Source organism: Cibotium barometz, chromosome 49, assembly GCF_041138505.1.
Source record: "Cibotium barometz isolate CiBa-2024 chromosome 49, ASM4113850v1, whole genome shotgun sequence".
Lineage (NCBI taxonomy): Eukaryota > Viridiplantae > Streptophyta > Polypodiopsida > Cyatheales > Cibotiaceae > Cibotium > Cibotium barometz.
This window is the reverse complement of record NC_141094.1, coordinates 24,709,368-24,712,808: the sequence shown is the minus strand read 5'-3', so window position 1 is coordinate 24,712,808 and position 3,441 is coordinate 24,709,368. Positions and strand designations below refer to the sequence as shown.

The 3,441-nt window shown below is 42.3% G+C and overlaps 1 pseudogene; it reads left to right on the top strand.

Moving 5' to 3' along the window:
* Nucleotides 1–342: 342 nt before the first annotated feature.
* On the top strand, nucleotides 343–970 carry LOC147610418 (uncharacterized; annotated as a pseudogene).
* Nucleotides 971–3,441: the final 2,471 nt, after the last annotated feature.

The following is a 3,441-nucleotide window of genomic DNA, read 5'->3' as shown; positions in this document are numbered from 1 at the left end:
TGCATATCAAATGTCATATGACTCGTTTCATGTTTTGCATGAAATTATTGAGCTCCATTTGCCATCCACACATAGTGAGAACATAGTGTGTGATCCTATACCTGCTGACCTTACAGTAGCAAATGTTCTTTGGAGATTAGCACATGGTCATTCTAGTACATCAATTTCACATTTATTTGGGATTGGGGAGTCCACTATTTGTAAATATGTGGGCATCATCATCCATATTTTGTGCTTGCTCCTACCGAAAATGTTTACAAGGCATGGAATACTGGTGCGCCTACGGGAGATCGCTTGGTCAAAATTATTTCTGAGTTTGAGGGAATCACGTCTTTGCCAAATATGTGTGGTACCTTAGATGGGACACACATCAGGTTGCAACAAAAGCCCCCACAAGAGTGTTTTCTGACTCAGTACATGAGTCGACATGGTTTTCTGAGCATTGTGCTTCAAGGGATTGTAGATGCCCGTAAGATGTTTTGGAGTGTTGTGTGTAGTGCTCCCGGTGGTATGCTTGACTCTACACATTTTAAGGGGTGCTCACTTTACAAAAGTTTGAAGAGGGGTGAGGTATTGGACACTCCAATAGTAAACTTGTATGGGCAAACTATATGACCTTATATTGCTGACTCGGCGTATAAGCCCACTAGTTTCCTTGTGAAGCCATTTAGGCAAGTTGTAGGACAAATGCTTGATTCCAAAATAGAGTTTGATAGGCATTTTTCCAAAGGTAATTTTAAAGAACGGGTGGTGCATATTGAGAGAGTTGAATGTCGCATTGCATTTTTCCCCACAAGTGGTTGATGCCTGTTGTGTGTGACGTAATTTTGTGCAGATGCATGGTAAGGTAGAACCACAAGAACAAGATGATCCTCATCCAAATGCTGGTGGTGGCAACATGGATGGCATGGGGAGACGAGTACTTGGACGAAATCTACATGCCTCCTTGTTTCGTCATTTACATTTGTGATCAAGAAGGGAGATGCAAAGACAAATGAGGTAATTTTTTAAATTTTTTAATTGTTTGCTCTCTTTTTAACTTTTACTAACTATGGGGGGGTGGGTAGGGTCATAGAGTGGCCTACCATGGTTGCTTATTAGGGGTTCGATTCCCCTAAGGCTCAATTACTTTTCTTGCGCATGTTTACAGGTGTGGTGGTCATCCGGTCAGACTTTCATGTTCGAGATGCATCTGACGACATCCAGCCGGCAATGTTTGTTAGGTTCTTTGCTACCGGTTGGACTTTTGGAGATCATGTGCGAGATACCACTCCGTCCGACGAAGTCCGATTAGTCACTCTTTTGTCGGACGGATCCCACCGGTCGAAGACATGTGCGCAGGCTAACTCTCTCTCTTCTTTGAGGAAGGCTCTCCCAAGGGGTTCTGCCCAATGAAACCCCTTGGAGAGAGGAATTTGAGATAGGAAGTGTTAAGGTTTTTCAATCTGTTCCTTTTTTCTTTTTTTTTCCCTTTCTGATAAGAGCAAGAGCCTTTGAACTAATGTAGCAAGAGGTGGTGTGCTGATGGGCAATAAGAAACAACAGACATGTGGTTGAGGTGATTGACATAGATGGGAAAGGGCACAAGAGAGAATCGGCGGTGGTGGCAAGAAATAGTAGGTGTAGAGGAGTGAATTGGAGGAATTGACAATTGCTCTCAAAGGGGTTTCACTAGGGGGAAACCACTTGGGAGAGCACAAAGAAGAGGGAGGGAGTGGCTTGCATGTTTGGCACATAGAGAGAGAGAGAGAGAGAGAGAGAGAGAGAGAGAGAGAGAGAGAGAGAGAGAGAGAGAGAGAGAGAGAGAGAGAGATACTTTGCTTGAGGGAGCTCTCCAAGGGGTTTTGCTAGTGAAACCCCTATGGAGAGCATAGATTTCATTAGTTTTTTGCTGAACTCTATTTCCCCACATGGATCGCTAATTAGCAAGGCCACTCCATAGCTCAAGGTTGTGCCACCTTTCCTCGCCCACCACCACAGAAGAAATCTAGTTTTCAAACAATATGTGTGTGTGTGTGTGTGTGTGTTTGAGAGAGAGAGAGAGAGAGAGAGAGAGAGAGAGAGAGAGGGGGGGGGGAGATGGAGAGAGAGATGCTGTGTGTGTGAGAGAGAGAGATGCTGTGTGGACTCTTTGATCTCATATGAGAAGCTTATTCAGATGTGATCGCTAAATTGCAATTAAAGAGAGAGAGAGAGAGAGAGATGCATTGCTGCAAAATTATTAGCAAGGCCATGCCATATATATTACAGAATGGCCAAAACATAACCGTAATTTCATTCACCAAATATAGTTTCTCAGACAACAACCCCCGATAAGCAAAAGCGTAGAGTGCACAACAAAGGAGAATGGCACCTGCTGCAATGTAAGTCTCGCCATTTGAATATTCGCAATGGTGGGGGAGAACTGCAAGGGCTACACATGGAGATGCAAATTATGGATATAGCATAGCCATGATGGGCCCTCCTAGCACACAAAAATTGGCTCACAAAACCATATTCAAGACCTATGTAAACACATGCACATTACATACAACATGTCGATGCATTGTGAATCTTATTGTTAGGCAATTACAAAAAGGCCTCTCTGCGAACACGGCTGTAGCAGAGTGGTTAAAGCGGACAAAGTCCCAACCAGTGGTGCGGGTTCGATCCATGCTCTCTACGGTGTTGCGCATCCTTGTAACCGGAGTTGGGTGTGTGAGTAGTGCATATAAACTGGTGTTTCGCCAAAATTTTAATAAAAAGACCTCTCAAATATGAAATGAGCTTTTGAAAAAATAGGGTATAGCCTCTCAAATGGCCCAATCATTTTAAGTGTGAATAATTTTGATGGGAGCACTTCCTAAGTTGCATTAAACGTTATTCAACTTATACGTTATTCAAGAGTAACACATTTTTTTTAGTAAAGATGCCATATTAAACAATCATTTTTTTACATGCCACATGATATAAAGTTTACTAAACATTTTTCTTCTAGCAAATCATACGAAGAGGGTTTGATCAAATGGTCTTTGATTGAATAGTATATGAATGAACAATATTCGATCAAAAATATAAGGACGTCTACCATTCCCTAACACTTCCATGTCCTTTATACACAGTACCACTCCTGGCTGCTTCACAAAAGGAGCTTGCCTATATTGGTAAAAATATAAACAAAATGGAATATAAATACTAGTACCTTCACTTTAGATATAGCCCTCCTTGAGATTAGTACTTTTCTACAGAGTTGACATCGCAAGAGAGATTGGTGGATTTTAGGGAGTAGGAGATGGTGTAGCTTATTGTGGCAGTGCCTCTAGGAGCAGACCCCAAATAGTTTGTGGGTAGTAGGAGCATATATGGAGGCTACTGATAGGGCACTTGTAGTAGCCATTAAGGAGTACTAGTACCATGCCCTCATGGAGGTTACTCAAAGATCTGTTAGTAGCCATTAATAAG